Source organism: Macrobrachium rosenbergii, chromosome 31, assembly GCF_040412425.1.
Source record: "Macrobrachium rosenbergii isolate ZJJX-2024 chromosome 31, ASM4041242v1, whole genome shotgun sequence".
Lineage (NCBI taxonomy): Eukaryota > Metazoa > Arthropoda > Malacostraca > Decapoda > Palaemonidae > Macrobrachium > Macrobrachium rosenbergii.
This window is the reverse complement of record NC_089771.1, coordinates 18,125,807-18,147,508: the sequence shown is the minus strand read 5'-3', so window position 1 is coordinate 18,147,508 and position 21,702 is coordinate 18,125,807. Positions and strand designations below refer to the sequence as shown.

Genomic DNA, 21,702 nt, shown 5'->3' with positions numbered 1-21,702 from the left:
ACATATTCATATATATACGTATATATATAACGTATATATATGTGTGTGTGTGTGTGTGCGCGCGTGTGTGGGCGTGCGCGGGCGCGTGCATATCTACCTGTGAGAGAACGAAATCAACAGCACCCATTCAAGAACTCTTGAAAACAGAACCTACCTCCTTCCTTTGTATTAACCTCGATGGTCAGAGATTTTTTGCCAAGGTCCCCCTCCAAGTCGATAGGGGTAACCTCAGCCTCGTATTTGGCACAGGCCTCTACATTCAGAAATTCAAAAGACGTTTCTTCCGTCGTGTTGCACCGATCGGGGTCGGAAAACCCGACGGCTTTAAGGCACACCTGTCGGGTTGCAGGGTCAGAGGTCAGAGACAACAGACAAGGTCACAGTGATAGCTTGGCTTCATAATCCTTGCAGTTGTAACTGTAGGATTACATGACATAATATTAATGATCACTTTGTAATTAAGATGTAAAAATCCTTTTTAACAGAACTGTTCCGTCACGTGGGTAGCTAGAGAGCTTGGCTTTTTGAACAGAAAAATATGTTACTATAACTTTTGGCATACAAGTATTCATCCATCTGCTTATATATATATATATATATATATATATATATATATATATATATATATATATATATATATAGATATACATATATATATGTATATATATATATACATTATTATTATATATGTATGCATGTATATATATAAATATATATATACATATATATATACATACATACATACATACATACATACATACATACATACATATATATATATATACACACACACATACACATATGCTCACTTTGGTATACTGAAGCGCATTTACTTGTACACTTCAAGACATACAAGTTATACCATAAGAAAGAATAATGCTTATATTACAAATTTTTGCATGCATTTTCCTTTACAACTAAATTACCTGGAATAAACTGATACAGTTTGCATCCACAGGAGTCCATGCGACGGTGACAGTAGTCTCGGTGACGTCAACAATCCTGCCGCCTACGGGTGAAGCGGGTTCTGGAAAGGAATTGAGAGACTTTTAAATTTGAACTGGGCCGTGAATACAGTTATTCCTGTAACGATCTCAGCCCCATTTTTGGTCCAGCTGTGTTGATGATACAGATTGGAAATCCAAGGCAAACTTCGCTTTGCCAAACTGTGTTGAGGGCAGTAAAAGGAAAATGATAAAACGATTATTCCCTATTAATCTTGTTATGATTCACATTGAAAGCTTATGAAATAACATGTAGGCCTATTATTTTTGTATATGTTTTATTGGCCTGCGTCGAGAACTAATTTTTGTAAAACACTCGTAAAATCAAACTTAATGCTTTATCCTTCCCCCCACCCCCACACACCATTTACATGTCCTTTGCATGAAGGTTGGTATTGAGCAGAAAGCATGGAATTGTCCTTGGGGTTAAAGAGAAGCTTAGTAAACAATTTTGGCAAGCCCTCAGTTAGGAATAATGGACTTTGGACAATGGTACGTTTCAACAGAGAAAAGTCTAAGCACGTTAAAAGAAGAAGAAGAAAGTGGAAAGTAAGATGGAAGAAGGAAGATATGAAAGGAGGTACAGTGAAATTATCGGAAGGGGGGCGGGGCGGGGTTGCAGCTAGGTGCCGAAGGCACGCCGCAAATAACCTTACGTAATGCCTACAGTGCACCGCATGAGGTGCAATGACGGCATTAACCCCCTACGGAAAGTAGATAGGCTACGCTATGACTGAGAATACGATGCCTTAATAGCAACAGAGCACATCAGTCGATTTCAATCTAGCAATGAAATTCCCTACCTCGAGATGGTGAAATTCCCCACCTCGAGATGGTGAAATCCCTTACCTCGGGATGGTGAAATTCCCTACCTCGAGATGGTGAAATTCCCTGCCTCGAGATGGTGAAATTCCCTACCTAGAGATGGTGAATTCCCCTACCTCGGGATGGCGAAATTCCCTACCTCGGGATGGTGATATTCCTCACCTAGAGATGGTGAAATTCCCTACCTCGAGATGGTGAAATTCCCTACCTAGAGACGGTGAAATTCCCTACCTAGAGAAAGCGTAGTAGCTGAGGCGTAGGCGTTTCCCCCTCTGTAGTCACTTCCTTCAACGGTGAAGACAGGAGACAGTTGGAAGTTCTGTAGGAGACAGGGCTCGAGGTCCGTCACGTTACGGTAGCACACCTCCTGGAGGGGTCATCATTATTATTATTATTATTATTATTATTATTATTATTATTATTATTATTATTATTATTATTCACAGTTATGTATAATTATGTGCATATATTTAAAGATAAATCAGTACTGTTTGATTCCCATTTTCATTCTGATTGAAAAGGGGAATCGAACAGTTTCCCGAAAGCTTTCTGTACAGATTTATCTTTAAATATAATATGTGCATATACATAACTGTGGATTAGTTTCTCCTTTTCAAGACTCATGCTGCTATGAGTATTTTTTAATTATTATTATTATTATTATTATTATTATTATTATTATTATTATTATTATTATTATTATTATTATTATTAAAAAGGTTGGCTGTATTATGCGAATTTATCTTACACAGTATCTTTTCTGTTTCTGGAGAAACAAGGCGCTTGGGTCGGTATTTATAGGGGGGGGCGGGTCATGATCGGTGCTATAAATACCGACCCAAGCGCCTTGTTTCTCCAGATCTCTTTCAACCACGTCCAGAGGAAGACCAACGAGATGGTCGAAACATGTCGACGGCACCTGAAGTAGAACCCGAATCCCTGACGGCGAAGGATTTCTGACTGGATATTTCAATAAACGACTTCCCGCATTCCACGCACTATCCTTTTTCCAATATGAATATCGGCCAGTAGCTGACCAACATCGCTGAGCCCGAAAAGCGAATCATAAGGAAAATAGAGAAGATACTGTATAAGATAAATTCGCAGGATACAGCCGTCCTTTTTAATAAGACCTGTTTAAAAGAGGGTTTATCCTCTTCATATATTATTATTATTATTATTATTCCTTTTTAACAAGACCTGTTTAAAAGAGGGTCTATCCCCTTCATATATTATTATTATTATTATTATTATTATTATTATTATTATTATTATTATTATTATTATTATTATTATTATTATTATTATTATTATTCTGAAGGGCAATCATCAATATCCACGTAATTAAAAGGACATATCTTGGATAAAAAGCTTCCCCAAAATGAAATACACAAAAATGAGAAAAAAGTAAAAACAATATGATGAAAACAGCAGATAATGTAAGATTAATAAAAATAGTTGAAAGGAGGCTTATTTTACAAAGGAAATACGACGAAAGTGGAGCCATTCAATAAGCATTTTCTCAAGTAGGTATTTTCTCATGTACTGAGAAATTACCGTTTCTTTTCTAAAGACTTACAAATAATACAAAACTGATATTTTTGAAAGCATAAAAATACCTTTCATTCAATCTAAAAATGTAAGTTAGATAAGGTAATTTCATAAAAAAGAAACTTAAGAAGATAAAAATCTATTTTGAGAAAATTCTTTGATAGGGCGAGTGTTAATGTTATGGGGAAAATAATGACAATATATAGGAAGGAATATATGCACAAAAATTTTTAAAAATATATATCTTGAATTAGCTCCTTATTTGTTATTTAACTTCTTTTATATTTTCTGAGAAACAAGATTGCTTTGTTTCGCAATACAACATCTGGAAAGTAAGAAAGGAGTTACAGTGAAAGGAATAAAAGGGGTTACCGAAGGGACGCTGCAAAGATCCTTAAGTAATGCCTACCGTGCACCGCGCGTGAGGTGCATTGACGGCGCTACCTCCCCCCCCCCCCCTACGGGTTCAATTCTGTTTCAGTTTCGAGGTAGAATGATTTGAACTGAGTGTCTAATACCAGAATGTTAAGTGTAGTTTGTAAACTAAGGTAAAACTGAAGTACACTGAAAACCTGTTACCTAAAAACTTGACTTAGGTTTGGCAAAAGGAATAGAAGCCATTGCTCCTTTGTTATGTATCATTATGATTTACGAACATTGTAACGAATGACATTAATCTGGCCAGCGCTGAAAAGTAACTGATAAGAAGACATTTCATATAATCCCAGATTAACCAAAGTTTGTGCCGTTAAACGGTTTTAAAGATAGCGATAAGCATGACTCGTCAATTTTTATCAGTTTTATGTCAATAACTAAATCTACTCTGCATTTTTTATTCGTTACGTAAAAGCTAAGGCAATTAATCACTTTTTTATTCTTTATGTAACCACCAAGACTTTGCTCATAGGACAATTGAGGCACCCTGGTTACGCAATAACTGAGAAGCATTACTTCCATCCACCTGACAGACCTTCAAACTGAGAAACGTTACACACAGAATTTGATCAGTTTCGTAACAGGCGGATTCCATTACTCACCGTCTTGCACGGGAACTCCCAGGTATAGTCGTCGTTATCAACCAGAGTGTATTTGTGGATTTCAAATGCCGTGGGAGTGAGGCTCCATTTCAAGTAGGCCCAAGTGGTGCCGATGTCGATGACTTGGAAGTCGTAGATCATGCCTTGTTGGAAAAAACAAACGGATTAATGTTCGGTGAGAATTGACTAAAAGCTTGTGAATTAAAGAAAGTTGGTTAACGTCTTGTAGGAATGTACTGCTTTTAGTTTTCTGCAAAAGAAAACTACTGAGACGGCTATTTGTCTGTCCGTCCGCACTTTTTCTGTCCGCCCTCAGGTCTTGAAAACTACTGAGGCTAGAGGGCTGCAAATTAGTATGTTGACCATCCACCCTCCAATTATCAAACATACCAAATCGCAGCCCTCTAGCCTCAGTAGTTTTTATTTTATTAAAGGGTAAAATTAGCCATGATCTTGCGTTGGCAACGCTTATATATATATATATATATATATATATATATATATATATATATATATATATATATATATATATATAGCTATATATAGTGGCCTTTATAGCGTATGTATATACAGACATATGTATATATGTCTGTGTGTATGTAGATATACATATATCTTGCAATTGTATTTACAGACATATACGTATATATGCCTGTATGTATGTAGATTCTGTATTTTATATACCTGTATGATCTTATGGTTTTTATATTTACGAGACCAACAAAACACGAGTAAACTGTTTGCCACTCCAACAAAGAAACAGATTGCAATTTTGTGTAAAACATTTAAATGATTTATTTACACAAGTAACTGCAAATACAAATAAATACATCAATTCCCACGTGCACACACATACACACATACACACAAGTATTGATATAGACCACATCTTTCTACCAATAAGATGGTCTAAGCTCCAAGTTATTCTGAATAATGTATATACAGAAACTGACAGAAAAACGTTTGAAAGGTGCAACAGGAGGAAAACCTCGCAGATGCACTATGAATCAACTGTTAGGAGAGGGTGGAAAGTAAGATGGAAGAAAGAGAATATGAAAGGAGGTACAGTAAAAGGAACGATAGGGGTCGCAGCTGGGGGACGAAGGACGATGCAAAGAAACGTGAGCAATGCTTACAGTGCACCGCATGAGGTGCACTGACGGCGCTAGCCCCCTACGGAGCCAAGTTATCCAGAAACCACCACCGCCTGTCAACGGTAGTGTCCCGCTTACAGTCTCGAAACTGTTTATTATATTCGCTCTCTCTATTTGATGCTACATTAAATATTCAGTTCAATTACTCTAATTACTGCGGAATACCCTCTCTCCCCTGCTGCGAGGTAATATCAGGGTCGGATATTCGGATGGAACGATATTGTTGGTTTGAGTGGTGGCGAAAATGAGATACGGTAATGGAATATGCATTACACAAGCTGTACTGTATATATGTGTACCTTGGGTAATTGGTATATTTTAGGGACACATACACAGATAACGCGCACACACACACACATATATATACACACACATTTGTCACTTTCAACAAGACGTTTCTCGTAATCACAAATATCAAGCCCCAAATATCGTTTGATATCCGATTCATTACACCTCGGGAAAACTTACACCAATGGGAATTATAATTGGTAAGTATATATATATATATATATATATATATATATATATATATATATATATATATATATATATACTGTATATATATATATATATATATATATATATATATATATATATATATATATATATATATATTACATACTATACATTATTTTGCATTAAGAGTGGTAAGTTTCCATACGGAATTAATAGGCAACAGTCAATCTTGTGCTCATTCTGCACTTGTTGGTTAAAGGATGAATCAAACTCTGTGACCACCAGATCCCCCCCAAACAAGTAAACGACTTCCATTCATTCATCATCTATACAAATATTCATCGCTCTATCTTCCTGGCCTCTATTTACCATCACAATTTCCCTCTTCCTCAAATTATCTTCGACAATCTCCCGCAAGGGTTGAATATGTTCCCAAAATACACTGAAGCTTCCCTTCGCTATCACCAGTAAATACTCTGTTATCTGTAGAAGTCAGCCAATCCACATTTCATCCACAAACATGGGCTTCGTCTAAGAGGCTTGTGCCGACATTTGTTCGTTTTCTGAATTTTCATATCACTCATTTAAACAAGTAAAAATGCTCCGAATTTTCCTCGGCGCAATTGAGTTTTTTTTACAGCATATAATGCCGTATGAAACTCGCAGCTACGACCGGGCAACGCTCAGTTGCTCCCCAGATGCGGTCAAGTGAAGGTGGGTCACGGACGCCTCCGGAAAGTGCTGCCAGACGCACGATCCGTGGCTAACTTTAACCTTAAATCAAATAAAAACTACCGAGGCTAGAGGGCTGCAATTTGGTATGTTTGATGACTGGAGGGTGGATGGTCAACATACCAATTTACAGCCCTCTAGCCTCAGTAGGTTTTAAGATCTGAGGGCCGATAGAAAAGCGTGACTATCAAAAATACACACATCTGGTAAAAAATACCACTAGATTCTTCATCTATTTTCGCCTGAAATGGAGTAACCACTAAAACTCTAATACGAACGTGAGAATGGATCTATTTCAGTAATATTAATACATAGCTGAATGTGATAGCTATTTGTCCGCTTGAACTGACCCATCTACTTTCCTTGCACGTGTAATAAATGGTCTGGCAGGGGCTTCACAAGCGTTGGTTCGAATTGCGCCACAAGAGGTTAGAGATTCTTCACTTTTCCCCGACTTGGATCAAAGGCTTGAGGTGATAAGCATATCCAAAAAAGTGCAGCGAAGTTGGGAAGTTAAGACGTAATAGTAGCTACTGAAATATGTATGCTTGCTATAAGTGCTGAGTAGCCGAGTGGTCAAAGTTAACTGTTAATCACTGGTTGGCAAAGGTTCGATTTCTGGCAGAAGCACTCATCAATTATAATTCATTTTGGGTGTATGTTTTCCCCTAGGTATAGTGCATTTCACAATAAGTGCTATTTGGGGCTTAATATTAGTGAATATAAAAAATAAGTGAAAAATGAGCCGAAGTTTCTTCGGCGCAATCGTATTTTCTGTACAGCATAAAGTACTGTATGAAGCTCTCAGCCACGGCCCATGAAACTCTCAGTCAGCCGTGGTTGCCTGTGCTGTTGCGTTGCCAGACGCATGATTATGGCTAACTTTAACCTTAAAAAAAATAAAAACTACTAAGGCTAGAGGGCAGAAATTTGGTATGTTTGATGACTGGAGGTGGATGATCAACATACAAATTTGCAGTCCTCTAGCCTCAGTAGTTTTTAAGATCTGAAGGCGGACAGAAAAAGTGCGGATGGGCAGACAAATAGCCATCTCAATAGTTTTCTTTAACAGAAAACTAAAACCTAGAGGTGTATGGGTCACAAAAAACCAAAGCTAGCGTAAGTGATATAAATCCATCTGAATCAATATTTTCTTGCCTCACACACTGCTTCTGAACTGACAAATTTACCTAACCATCTAAATGAGGTTTATGGCTTGACTACGAAATTCGACTTCCTCTAAATCAGGTTTTTGACTTGACAACGAAATTCAATTTCCGCTAAATCAGGTTTTTGTCTTGACTACGAAATTTAATTTCCTGTAAATCAGGTTTATGACTTGGCTACGAAATTCAATTTCCTCTAAATCAGGTTAATAACTTGACTACAAAATTCGATTTCCTCTAAATTAGGTTTATGTCTTGCCTACGAAATTCTGTTTCCCCCAGTGGACCTCGAACTCATCTCCCACTCACCTCCCAGGACGCCCATGTCTATCTGGCATTTGCCGACGTTGCCGACGACGTCGACGCCGATTATGTCCGCCTGAAGGACGCAGCAGGAGGCTTCGAGGGACGCCGTGATAGGATCCGTCGACCCGCGGGTGAAGTCGTCGACGTAAGATGAATAACCGTCGGGCTTTGGGTAGACCTTCTGCATACCTGCGAGGGTTAAGAGCGTGAGGGGAGGATTGAGATTAGTATTGGGTGAAGGAGCATACTCTTGTATTGGCTGAAGATTTCTGGTGAAAAGATTTTTTTTAACTATTTTTTCTTGTGATTACTGTTAAGAAATGCGAAGGTTACACAAAGTTGTAAATTAAGAGATAATTCGCTATGACAACTAAATAAACTAATAACGACAACAATGATGATGATGATAATAATAACGGAATACTTTCGGTAATCATGAAATTTCTGGTAACACTGAACTATATTTACTAAAATGGATTTCGATGCTATTCAAGAAAGACTTTTAATGCCCTTTGCAGTTCAGAATCATACTTTCTTTTAGATCTTCTTCAACCTCGCTGTGACCCACAGCAGGGGACTGATATTCAAGTACAAATCACTGCTTGCACCAAAGTCATTAGCCGAGGGTCTCTCGCTGGTGGCTTTCATGAAAAGAATAGACACTGATCGCTGCTACATTCATACTTATACTAATGAATCATTCATGAAATCCCTTTGAAAAAATGTTCACAAATCAGCTGCTACAATAATCAACACAGGGTTCATCAGCAGCTCGACGGACACTCCTGCGCTTCCTACATATCTCTATCTTGCAAGAACTCTCACCCTCTGGATGTTGAAGTTTTTCCTTCTCAATACTTCTTTCATACCATTTATCCTCTCTCCCTTCCTCCCAAGACTTCCAAATTGTATGTTATTTTCACCAGCCAATCTTCCTCCATTCCTTCCACTTGACCTAACCATCTCAATACAATCTGATCGATCAGTACTGTACAATCTGCCTTTCCATAATTTTGTATATACTTCTAATGTCCTCTCCATGATTTTTTCCCTCACTTTTCCATAAACAGATGTGAAGACATAACATATTCTTGTCTCAGCCCCATTTTCACACCAAACAAGTCACTCTCCCTTCTGGAAACTCTAATCACATGCGTCTCATCCGTCAAAAACACTTTTTATCACTCCTAGCAACTTCCTCGTAGGGGGTTAGTGCCGTCAGTAACCTCACGGTGCAAGATTGCTGTGGCATTACTAAAAGTTCTTTTGCAGCGTCCTCTGGTCTAATAACTGCAACCTTTCATTCCTTTACTGTACCCTCCATTCATATTACCTTTCTTCCATCTTGCTATCCACCCTCTCCTAACAATTACTTTCCTCCTGTTACACCTTTCAAACCTACCTCCTCTCAATTTCCTTTCCAGCGCTGCATGACCTCATAGGTCCCAGTTCTTGGCCTTTGGACTACGCTTTATATTCCATTCCTAGCAACTTACCCTAAGCAACATACATCCTCGGCATCCTCCCCAATGCCTCTCTATAAATTCTATCATATATTTTCTGCTGGTTCATACATGCAACATACAACCTTTTCCCATTATTACTCTCAGACTTATACAACTGTTAGATGATGTACACTATTCTTATTCTTCTTTTACTGTTCTTCCTTGTCAATTCATCTGTCTTCTGCCTTATCTTTTCGGCTATAGAGTCTACCAAACCAATAAGATCAGGTTCCGAACACAGGGAGAGAAACAGTGAAAATATGACGAAAACATGAATCATCTACATAACAGTTTGTCGATCTGAGTGTAAAACGATATGGCAGGTCTTGCAAGTGTTTGACTATTTTCGGACCTAAATACCACTTCCTGAAGTAGTCTTACAGTAAATAATACCCCCAAATAGTGAGCTAACTTACGCAGACATGATAGAGATCATTTAGCCAATCATAATAATTATTATTTAAGGCTACGTAATACAGATACGAATGTTGTCCACTCCGACTTACCGGAACCACTGTCTTGCAGAGTGGCAGAAGCCGTCCAGTTCTTGGTGTGACAGATGCCAACGTATCCAAAGCCGTCGCAGGCGGGTGAAGCGTTTACTACAGGTCTTTGTCGTGATCCTCTTCCTACAAACAGCATATATATATATATATATATATATATATATATATATATATATATATATATATATATATATATATATATATATATATATATATATATATATATATATATATATATATATACATATAAATAAAGACAAAATCCACGAAGGAAAGAGTGGAGTAAAGTGCTGCAAGGCCTTTCGACTTATAATCCTTTACTTAGCAGGCCATAAGTCGAAAAGGCCTTGCAGCACTCCACTGTTTCCCTTTCTTTCGTGGATTTTGTCTTCATTTATATATTCATCACGTTCCATATTTTCTTGATTCAGTTATACATACACACACATACACACACACACACACACACACATATATATATATATATATATATATATATATATATATATATATATATATATATATATATATATATATATATAATATATATATATATATATATATATATATATATATATATATATATATATATATATATATATATATATATATATATATATATATATATGTGTGTGTGTGTGTGTGTGTGTGTGGGTGTGTGTATGTATATATATACATATATATATGTATATTACATAGAAAGGTGTATAATTACCGAAATATACAACGTAACAAAGGCATGTCTGTGTTCATGTAGTAAAACATGCAGTGGTGTTTTGACAAGTCGTTACTTGTTGTACAGTATACGTATTGGTATTCTGAATCCGCCTCGATAACTGTCTTACTCTTTTACTAAGTTCCTCACGAAATATTACATTCCGGAAAGCCTTTATAAAAAAAATATTACCTCATCAAGAAGTGCAATCCCCGTAATATCATTAAGTTTCGTAGTTGACAACAATGACTATCAAAAAAGCATAGCCGTAGATTTACAATCGTGTATGTCGATAAAAGTAAATATAAAGGTAAGTGAATTTCTTTCGCCTGATATCTTATAAAAATTAGAAAGTAATAAAAGTAATCTTATTAGTTTTCATGTCTGTAATCTGAACTTTCATGGAATTCCAAGAAAAATAGCTGTATTGGGAATTTTAAAAATAATATCGTCTTTGTATTTTTTAACCCTGAAATGAAACAACTTTTTTCCTTGATATAAGTATGATGAAAAATCTGATTTGAAAAATCAAGAATAGTTCTATTAACTATAAAACTGCAATACTTACAAGTGGTAAGACTATGAACTGCGTGACTGCGCTGTTCACTGACTGGGTCTGTTTGACTGACGCTGCTGTTACTGTCACTGTGCTGACAGTGCCAGGGGTGGCTGACGTTGGCACTGAAAACTGGACGGTGACGGGTGCAGAAGAGTTTTGCAAGACGTGTACGCTGTTAAAAAGATCAGACACGTATTTACTGTATTTATAGATACTGGCATTAAGCTACAAATGTCCTTTAATATCCAACTTCGCTCTACCTCGGAAAAAATATATTGTCATATATATTACCCGAAGGGGAATTTTTTAGTTGATAATAAGTTCGTCGTCTCGTGGGCTCGAACCGCGGAAGACAAGAACTCAGGACTACAGTGACGCGCATTAAACCACACGGCTATCAAGTGAGGTGTAAGTTGATACCGACTCCCACCTACAAATCACTGTCGAACTCAGGTATTTGTAATTAGAATTGATATCAACCCACCTCTACCATGTTAACCATGTTTTTCACATTTTCACACTAATTGTAAGATGATCTTCCTTCTCTATATCGTACCATTTGTCTTTATCTTGGACAGACTTCTAACGATCTCTGAATATTTAAATTTGGAATGGAATACAAAATTAAGGCCAAAGGCCAAGCGTTGGGACCTACGAGGTCATTCAGCTCTGAGAGGGACACTGAGAGCATAAAGATTTGAAAGGTGTAACAGGAGGAAAACCTCAAAGCAGTTGCACTGTGAAACTATTGTCAGGAGAAAATGGAAAGTAAGACGGAAGAAAGAGAATATGAACGACAGTACAATAACAGGAATGAAAGGGGTTGCAGAAAGGAACCGAAGGGACGCTGCAAAGAACTTAGTTTTAACCAAACACTTTCTAATGACCTGTCTTCTGCTTTCTTCTTAGGCTCACAAACTTGGCCCTCGATTCTTTGACGGCCATCATAAACTTTTTACACGACCGAACTACCTCGAACCGTCCTGATCAATCTTTTCACCCATATAAACGTTATTAATATTTCTTCTACTCTTTTCGTGAAACATATTTTAGATATCTACTATATGACATTAACAGGAATATACATTATGTATACATATACATATATCTATACATAATTTATATATATAAATGTATAAATGTATATATGTATGTATATATATATTATAAATAATTAAATAAATATGTATATATACATACATATGTTTCTCTTCCCCGTCTTCGCAAAAAACCCATATACTTATGAAATCAACTTGCAACTCTGCTGGCCCTGAGTTCGATTCTCCGACCGGCCAATGAAGAATTAGAGGAAATTATTTCTGGTGATAGAAATTCATTTCTCACTAAAATGTGGTTCGGATTCCACAATAAGCTGTAGGTCCCGTTGCTAGGTAACCAATTGGTTCTTAGCACGTAAATAAATCCCTAATCCCCTTCGGGCCAGCCTAGGAGCTGTTAATCAGCTCTGTGGTCTGGTTAAACTAAGGTATACTTGACTTCAATGAAGCAATAATTATAAGAACTGCCCACTCTCTCCTTACAAAATGCTTTGATTTTGTAACAGATGCACTGAGCAAAAAGTGCTACCAAAAAGATAAGTAAACATTACAAACTGAAGCTCCTGTTACCTACCTGGATGTTACGGAAGTAATGAAGCGTTTGTCGTCACTGGCGGTGATTGTGAAGTCCGATTCTAAACCGTAGTTCGTGACGATGAATTTACCTGTCGCGTCGTCACCTGGCCTGGCCGAGAGTTCCTTGGTCGTCGATGCCACCTCCACGCTCGCTTGCACAGGAGTTATCAACACAGACATCAAGCGGCAGAAAGCATTGCCTGTGGAAAGAAATTAATTTTTTATTATTATTATTTTATTCAGTAGGTGAAATCTATTCATGTAGAACAAGCCCACGGGGCCATTGACTTGAAATTCAAGCTTCAACCTCCCACCGCAAACTCCACACCGCGGCAGTAACTGACCATGATACAGAACCAGTGATTTTTCATCGCCCTTGGAGAGGCGCGAACTCATGACATCTGAGTGGCATACCAAGACACCAACCACTACACCAGCGACCAGTATAAATTTCAATACAGATTACTGCTATCTGTGCTGATTTTGCTTGGATACTGACCTTAAAATACAATTAGAATAGCATATAGAAATTAGGCCGAAGGCCAAGCGCTGGGACCTATGAGGTCATTCAGTGCTGAAACGGAAATTGACAGTGGAAAGGCTTGAAAACATGAGGAAAACCTCGCAGCAGCATAGTGAATCAATCGTTAGGAGAGAGTGGAAAACAAGATGGAAGAAAGAAAATATGAACGGAGGTACAGTAAAAGGAACGAAAGGGGCTGCAGCAGCATATGAGGTGCACTGTCGGATTTTGAACTTACATGATTTTCATTTGTAAACTGTTCAGTTGTTTCAATAACAAAGCCCGCGCAGATGTAAGCCCCTGTGTTTTTCGAAATGAATTGATATCAGTCCCCTAATCTGTAAACCCTATCTTTTATAGTTTGCTAGAATTCATTAGCCACACTTCACCATTCTGCTGTAGAGTCAGGCAACCTGGCTTGTAGTTTCTTAATGTTTTTAGAGACAAGCCATAATGCAATACATATTTCACCATAACCATATTAGTAAAAAAATCCCCTTTTAAATAGTGTGCTATAGAACTATACATATTCCATTAAAAATATTCACCCTAGATGCATAAATATATGCAGTGGTGCTAATGTCTTGCAGGTTATATTTCTGTATAGGAACAATTAGTCCCAAATGCTTCGTTTTATTTTGTACAAAATTCAATATGATTTCTTCTATTTCAACTTTCTTTGTTTTTTGAGAATGACTTCTTTTGCAGCTAAACCAGAACAACTCTATAGTGTGGCTACATCTCAAAGGCTTGGTTCATCTTATGTTCCAAACAGGTATCGTTTTTGGCTTAAGTTATTAAAAAAAAAAGTTGCAAAACAAGTTAGAAGGCGCTGGTGTCTAAGAGTGTGGGTCCGAGTTATTTATAAACAACTAAAAAAAAGCGACGAAGTTTCTTGGGCGCAATCGAGTTTTCTGTACAGCCGCTACGGCGCATAATCAAGGCCACCGAAAATAGATCCATTTTTCGGTGGTCTCGGTATAATTATGTATGGCTAACTTTCCTTAAATAAAATAGAAACTACTGAGGCTAAAGGGCTGCAATTTGGTACGTTTGATGATAGGAGGGTGGATGATGAACATACCAATAGTTTTCTTTTACAGAAAACTAAAAATGGAATCGGTAAGCGTATCTATGTTTGGAATTTACAAGATAGTCGAACCAATCTTTGTTCGTGTTTCCGCGCTCGATAATATGAATTTCTTGAATATATATATATATATATATATATATATATATATATATATATATATATATATATATATATATATATATATATATATATACATATGTATGTATATATATATATATATATATATACATACATATCATATACATATCCATATATATATATATGCAGTAAATAATTACATACATACATACATGAGATGCATCCATTATACATCAACTACAGTACCTGAGTCGACGTGTCCGTGAAGCAGGACGTAGAAGGGTTCCTCAGGGAGAGGTTCGCTCCTGATGTAGAATTCGTCATCGATCTCACCCGAATAGTCGATCGTTCTCAAGACGTCACCTTGCTGTTGAAAGCGAATAAAATTAAATAGTTTTGCACCAAACAAAACAAAAATTCAATAAAATAAAAAGCTAAGGAAATATGTAGAAGTAAAAGCAGGCATTCTGAACAAAGTGAAAATGCTGGCAACGTTCTTTACCATCTCATATAATGTAACAGTATAGTTTTTTGTTGAGTTCTTTTCCAACGACAGCAGTAAAGCAAAGAAATGATAAACACATAATAACAAATAAACAATTAAATAAACAAACAAACAAATAAATAAACAAATAAATTAACTAATAACTAAATAAATAAATAAAACCGGGAATAAATAAGTTGGACTTACAATGAACTGCTGTGGTGACAAATGAAATACATTGCTAACCACCTTGGTGTATTATCAAGCAAACGGCCTCAAAAGATATGATTATCCTTTAGTGAACAGCCGATGAAACAATGACATATTAAAGTACAGTAATATCATTAACCTAATACTTACGATATTAACATATTCAACATAGTCCACGTCTTTAACTTTGCTCTCAATGTACCCCACCAGGTTAACGTCAATGTAATAAACAGTGTCTGTAAGAAATGAAGAATATCAGGGAATGAAATGTTTTGGACTGGGACACTGGTACAAACATTCAAAAATATAACATTTTCCAACTAATATGTTCTCTTTAGTACACTAACATGACAAACAAGCATGAACATAATATTTTTATATGTTGTAAGTATTAACATTGTTCTCTTTAGGTGTATGTAATCACATGCGAGTAGAAATTGTTTATGAATGCAGTACTCAGACTGTAACTGCTTTACCCCCTAGCTCTTTCTTGTACACTTTTTCCCCAGAATCTTTTGATTATCTTTTCATACTGTACATGCACTTTCAATGATTTTTCTGTAGGAAAAGTCTATCAAGGACTTTTAGTCAAAATAAAAAATCTCCAGAATATCATCTATGGACACACTTATCAATACCAAAATAGTATTCGAGGGTACATAGTTGATTAGTAAAGGCATCAAAGGGCGGGCTTAACCAAAATGCTTTCAAAAATAGGAAATTAAGGAAGTAATCACTAAATGCTAGTGATTTTTTTTTTTACACACAAGGACTAAATACCTGTGTGCATACTTTAAAGTAGATAACTGTCGTTTATAACAGCAAAAACACAAACGCTGATTTGTGAGAAGAGGGGAAGTTCTACGGTAACAGCAACATCAAGGCAAGGTTAAAAAAGTTGGTATTACAGCACAAGATGATCCAACGCGTTCAGGTGGTTTCGTCATGCGGAGGGATGAAACGATGAACTGCGGAAAATTTAGCAAATTCTATTTTTGTCGTTTCTTTCCTTTTAAGTAATCCGTGGAGGGAACCGAAAAGGTATTAGTAGGATGATTTGCAAGTGTTAATGTGACACAGGCACTTTAATATCCAGGAACTGTTACAGTTATTGGAAGGGGGGGAAAGGGGGAAGTGAGGAGGTGAAGTATGTTTGAGAGGTGTCTTTGATTCAGCTCTTTGGTGGAAAAGTATGGCAATAGAGAATGCTGATCATAAACAACAGCAGGAAAAAGGCTAAAGGAATTAAAAGATGACGACAACCATCTTGTAATGGATGTAACAGTGATTATATTAACTTCACATTTGTATTAAGCAACTAACACATTTGTATTAAGCAGTATTTAGAAGAAAGGTTACAGGTGAATGCACTTGGTTAACACACAGCAATATCCTCTAGAGATGAATTCACCCCACTCCCCTCAAGCCTTTACAATTTGAAATCATAGATACTTCCTGAGCTTTGATCAAACTCACGTTCTGTTTTGGAAGAGACTAGCCTCATTCTATAACTGAACATTGATTGACTGACTTGTGGCTAATAAAATTGGCATTACAATATAACTGAACAACAAAAACTCAAGCCATCTCTGAACTTTTTGTTTCTTGGAAGGGAACAAAAGTATTTTTACGCAAGCATTTTTCAAACAAGCACAACGTTAAGGTATAAATAAATATCTCCTTATAGCGTTTGAAATCCTCCTTGGCCATATGCTACTGTCACCGAACAAGAACAATATTTTTCCTTCAGAAGGAACCAGATTTTATTCCCTTGTTCCCTACGAATATCTTTCAGGCCCTGAGTAAGCGTAATACATTAAAGTTTCGTCCCTTAGTGAGCGTAATACATTTAAGCTTTGTCCCTTGAGTAAGCGTAATACATTTAAGCCTCGTCCCTTGAGTAAGCGTATGATTATAGTATTTCTTTCCATGTATACTTATTACCTTAGTTTTTCGTTTCCTGAGTAAGGGAAAGAATGTTATACTGAACGAACGTAATCTTGAGACACCAAAATAGTTGTCTTTGATTTATATTATTTAATTATTTCATGATCATTTTTTTAAAAGTCCACATGGGAGAGTTTGTAGTTTTTTTTTTATCCCAAACAAAATTTTCATTTATGAAAAGGAAATGCATAAAAACAGTAGTGGTCCCCAGAAAAAAATGTGTATATCAGGACTGAAAATTATGTCATTTAAAGTAAAAATACAAGAATATTTTTGTTAAATGTAGGGATACTGACTATTCAAGTACCGAGGTTTGAGGGCCTACAAATTACCTAGCATGGGTCTACAATCCTACTTACTCATCAAAGGACGTCCTTCAGCATCCATATAATGAGGATGAGGCGGCGAAGGATCAGAAGGGCGAATCCTCCTAGCCAGCTGAGGTCGAATTGGCCTGGATGTCAACGCTCAGAGTTCAGTCAGTGGGTTTTAGGTTCAGGTTCATGCGCCGAACCTGGACTGTTCAGCGCAGGCTCGAATATTGCTGGTGTAAGATGGCTTCACGTTCGGTTCCGCTCTCATTGCTTCCTCGTCCATGATGTTGTATTCTTTGCCTGTGAGTGGCATAAAAGATAAGAGAGAGAGAGAGAGAGAGAGGAGAGAGAGAGAAAATGATAATCGCGGACTACGTATTTCAAGAACCGTCACTACTTATTTTTAGGGTTTCCCTGTATGTTTACATACATACATACATACTTACATGCATTCATACATGCTTACATACATCGATGATTTGTCAAATACTAGCATGACTTCATATAAACAGTGGGAATACAAGACTAATTCCTTGAATAATTTCGCGCTTGACGAACGAAAAAAATATGTCGTGGTATGCTTACATTGAATTTATTCCAAAAAATATTACATTTATATCTTACAACAGTAACTTGCCAAATCGCTGCAGTACAATCCAAGGTTTCATGGGACTAAAATAACAACATATATTCGAAACGGCAATAGGATAAATCTAAAGAAAACTTGAAATTAAGTATTGGTAAATGAAGCCTCGTAGTTACCAGGAACTTAAGAAAAGCTGTGACGGTGTTTAATTCCAAATGATATGTATTATATAAGAAACAAATACAAGAAAATGGTCTAAACGACGAAAACCAAGCATAAAGACATTCTGCTCATTGTACACGACGGAAGACAAGACTAGAATGTACTGCAGGAAATATGGAAGACTTCTATGAAAACTCAAAAAAAAAAAGGTATAAAATCCAAAGTCCACATCCAAACGTCATACACAGGTGTGATCGCGGTGTCACTTACCAGAATGATCCCGCAGAACGCAGGTGGAGGGCTGACCAACCACCTGGACCTTGAAATCGAAGACGGAGTCATCAATGGGGATGCTGATGCTTTTGGCGGCTGAAATCTCCTTCATGATGTTGATGTCGACCTGGTGGTAGAATGTCCCACGAGGTTACGGAAACAGTCAGGTTTAAATTGTTTGAATTCTATCGTTGGGAAGGCAGGTTATTAATCATGTGAGAAATTAACGAAATTCATTGGGGAGAATCTTGAAATGTTCATATTTGAATGACATACAACATACAAATTAGGCGAATGTTCTTAAAAATCAAAGTTATGGCATTACTTGTTATGAATCACTTCGCATCTTTAGCTTAAAACGTATTGTGAATTGGCAAAGAACTTGAATTATTATATAATGCATTTGTCTTAGCTGATTAGATGTGATGCTGGGTTATCAAAATTAAATTACGAGGTCAACGTGGTAATTCATAACATGAAGTATAATGAACATATTCTGTTATTTGCTTGTTCAGAATTAAATGTAATTACGATCGAAAATAAAAGGCCCCCAAAATCCTGTTATTAGCAGCTTGAAATAATAATCAATATAATGTGCATCAAGGAAAAATAACTGATGTTCTGATTTTTATAAATTTTGAATGACCAAGTCAGTGGGGATAATTAGAAGACCGTATGTGAAAATTTTAGTTCCAACAGATATGTACACATCCTCAAGTGTATCATGTATACGAGGTAGAAATTATATGCAAATTAGAGTTTTCATACATTTCTCAATTGGTTCTGGCTAATATCGTTAATTTGGATATGAAATAATTTCGGGTCCTGTATATAATTCTAAAAGTGCAATTTGTCTTTCCTAGAATACTTAGTATATTATTTTCAATAGGAATTATTACAATCATTCCCGATGTTTTACTCGCTAGATATAATATTGGGGGTTATAATAGAGAAATTACGCGTGAAAATTTATCAAAACTAAAATTGAGTTTAATAATTAGGTGAGTATTACAGACCAGTTCATTGTGTGGCCCACTTCATTAGCATTTTATTTGGAATACTACGCATGAATCTACATACCATACTTGTTTATGATATGTTAGGCACAGTAAACACGGAAATAAAAAATAAGAAAAAAGAACTAATAAACGAGAAATTTGTCCCTGTAATACGCACCTCAGTACTGGAGACAGTGTCATCTAGGAGTGGCGTAATCTCCCCGATGTCGAATTTGCTCGAGGGGATGAAGAGACCGCCTGTTAAGTCACAGAGCGTGTGGTAATCATCAATGGTTGTAATCAGGTCGTTCGTTGCGTAGGTATTTCCGCTGAACACCAACGTTACCTGGCAGTGAAAGGAGGTAAAGGGATTATAAAGGGGTGTTTGAGCTTTTAACAAATGCTGCCGTTTTCTGCGAAAGGAAGCGAACGTGTTTCATTAGATAGCTATGGAGCTTTATCAAATTGCAAGAGGGAAAGGGAATATAAAGGGTATTTGAGCTTTTAAGAAATGCTGTTGCTTTCTGTAAACGGAATCAGAATGTCTTTTATAGATATATCTTAGGCTATACTGAACTACAAATGTCAGTTAAACATGACGATTCTCCAGACTTGTGAGTCACTACTTGGGTGATTATATAAAAATATTCAGGATGTATATTTAAAAAAAAATGATTTGTTATTCGGTCTACTGGAATATAATTGGAATTGGAATAGAAAGCTTAGGGTGTCGGCTCAGCGCTGAGACTTATGAGGTAATTCAGCGCTGAAACACAAATTGAAAGGAAGGTAGGTTTTAAAGGTGTAACAGGAAGACGAACTCGCAGTTGCACTATGAAACAATTGTTAAGAGAGGATGGAAAGTAAGATGAAAGAAAGATAATATGAGCGGAGGTACAGTAAAAGAAATGAAAGGGGTTGCAGCTAGGGGTTGAAGGGACGCTGCAAAGAACCTTAAGTAATGCATACAGTGCACCATGTGATGTGCACTGATGGTATTACCCCCCTACGGCTATGTATATGGTCTATTGATCATCAAAGCAAAAGTTATCCTGACCGAATTTTGGTTATCTAATCAACCTTATGTTGGCCAAGTAGGGGTTTTCTTTGCCAATTGTTATTATTTAAATTGTTATTATTTACCTAACATAAAAGGTCGTATCTTTGTATATGGGTGTGTTTTCTCACATGTCATTATTGATGCATTTATAATTACTGATCATTTATTTATCCCATTATTTCCTTCCTATTTTGTTTATTTCTTCATAGTTGCTGACTGTTGCTCTTGTTATTCTAACTTGTCACATCAATAAAACGATGATGAAAGCTACAACATTTAAAAGTCTCCAAACTCACCTTCGTGTTCTTCTCTTGGGCCATGGCGATGTTGCCATTCATAAGTTCGCCGTCCTTGCCGGTGGCGTCAGTGAAGCAGAATATGGCGCCGTATTCTGGGGTGTTGGTGAGTGCTAGCTGAGGAATTTTAACCAAAACAGAATTTAAATCAATCATTGATCACTTAGCATAACAAGTAAGTCGGCAACTTCTCGCACACATATTACTAACAGGTTGAGAACAAGTCAGCGACAGATAGTGCAGACGAATCTTTGCCAAATGCTGGAGAATCATATGAAGCACTGGTTAGAGCCCCTAATAAGTCACTGAATTTTATTCAGCATGTCACTGACTTGTATTTAACATGTCACTGACTTGTATTCAACATGTCATAGACTTGTATTCAACATGTCACAGACTTGTATTCAACATGTCACAGACTTGTATTCAACATGTCAATGACGTATTCAACATGTCAATGACTTGTATTCAACATGTCACTGACTTGTATTCAACATACACCGTACTCTAAGGTGCTGAAGTGCTAGC

At 36.7% G+C, this 21,702-nt stretch overlaps 1 pseudogene; it reads right to left on the bottom strand.

Moving 5' to 3' along the window:
* The window catches only part of LOC136855298 (von Willebrand factor A domain-containing protein 7-like), a 40,476-nt pseudogene that overhangs the window by 6,675 nt on the left and 12,099 nt on the right, over nt 1–21,702 (bottom strand).